This window comes from Myotis davidii, unplaced genomic scaffold, assembly GCF_000327345.1.
Source record: "Myotis davidii unplaced genomic scaffold, ASM32734v1 scaffold79, whole genome shotgun sequence".
NCBI classification, from domain to species: domain Eukaryota; kingdom Metazoa; phylum Chordata; class Mammalia; order Chiroptera; family Vespertilionidae; genus Myotis; species Myotis davidii.
In genome coordinates this window covers 1,626,895-1,628,834 of record NW_006294339.1, presented here as the reverse complement: position 1 = coordinate 1,628,834, position 1,940 = coordinate 1,626,895, and positions in this window count along the sequence as shown.

The window sequence follows — 1,940 nt, the reverse complement described above, 5'->3', positions numbered from 1 at the left end:
GTGTTTTTGTCTTGTGCCTTTGGCATCTTCATGGTGTGAACCGGAGCTATGCCATCTGTAGTTGAGTGAGATGATTAAAAAAGGGGAGTGAAATGATTCATCAGAAAATTTCAGCACAGATTCTTAAGGAACGATAAGATAACCCGCCCCCCGACCACTGCTCCACCCGGTCAGGGCCCAGCCGTGCCCCCTCCGCCACCCACTCAGCCCCGGGAGACCAACCCTCCCCACCCCTCGGGACTGATGCCACTGGCTGTCTTACCCGAGAGGCGCGCGGGCCGCGGGCCCCCTGATGGAGTTGGGAAATGGAATATGTAATTCTATTTAACACTTGAAAATATGTTTTTTAAACACCTTTCTCCTAAAAATCTGGCGACAGCACCTCTCTTCTATTAGTCCTCTCTGTTCGAACTGCTGACATTGGAGGGATCGAATGTTAAACCACTTCCGACGTCATAAGTTTTCCAAAATGAGCTACCCCGGCCGGCGGGCGTGATCAGCGGCTGAGCTGGACCCATGAACCAGGAGGTCGTGGCTCTATTGTGGTCAAGGGCACGTGCCTGGGCTGTGGGCGCCATCCCCAGGGCGGGGCGTGCAGGAGGCGGCCGATCCATGGTTCTCTCTCATGATTGAGGTTTATCTCTCTCTTCCTCTCTGACATCAATGATAATATTAAATGAACTATTTAATAGGCCTGTGCCCTTGAAAATATTAAATGAACTAAAATTTTAAATGAACTATTCAGCTTTTTCTTGTTCCCTAACATGTACCAAGAAGACCCTTATAACCGACTCCAAGAGGACAGTAAATTACACTTCAGGGAATGAAAAAGAAAACACGTCTTGGAGGGGGGTAGCTCTTAAAGAGTCTGCGCCCTGGATTTAAATTTTTGATTGGAATGCCGCTCCACCTTCTCCTAACTCTGAGCCTGAGAAAAGATTCTTAATACCTCAGATGCTCAACTTCCCAACAGTAAAACAGGGTCAGAGTGCCCCCCCCCCCCCCCCCGGGGTCAATGTGAGGATTAAATAAGAATGTGTGTAAAGTACATGACAATGCTTACAAAGCAAGTCCTTTTTGAGTGGATTCAAATGTTAAAATTATCTTTCAAGTACTAAAAACTTTGCCAAATGCCTTTCTTCACACTTATTCTTTTATTTAATCCTCAAACAAAACAAAAAAATTCTGAGCAGTAGGTATCGCCATTTTGCCCATAGAGAAACTGAACACCTGAGAGGTTCAGACAAATTAAATCCCACCTGATGAGTGAAAAATCTAGAAGTCAAAATCGAGTTTTCTAATTCCAGTCCAAATCTCTCTATATATTTTTTAATGTATTGATTTCAGAGAGGGAGAGGGAGAGATAGAAACATCAATGATGAGAGAGAATCATTGATTGGCTGCCTCCTGCACACCCCCAACTGGGGATCGAGCCCACAACCCGGGCATGTGCCCTTGACCAGAATGGAACCTGGGACCCTTCGGTCCGCAGTCCGACACTCTATGCACTGAGCCAAACCAGCTAGGACAATATTCTTTTTTTAAAAAACCGACTAATAACTTCTCTGTCTTCAAACTTCCAATATCTCCTCTCTCTGCCACCAAACTCTCAGCTTCTTTCACTGAAAAAAAGAAAAGCTATTGTGCTTGCTTTGACGGCACATCTATATTGGCTTTTTTTAAGTGAAAGAAGAAGCTATTGTGTTTGCTTTGGCGGAACATGTATAAAAATTGGAAGAAGACATGCAAATTTTTGAGGGGGGGGGAAGAAAGCCAAAAATAAAAAAAGAACACCCCAACCTCCCGCTATCACATCTACCCACCAGTGTAGGCTCTTTGTCTTGCATTCTCTCCCATTACTATGAAGAATTTATACTCTTTTCTCAAACCAACCCCTGGACTTGTGCACTAACCACACCTCCTCCTGTTTATTCAAAGAT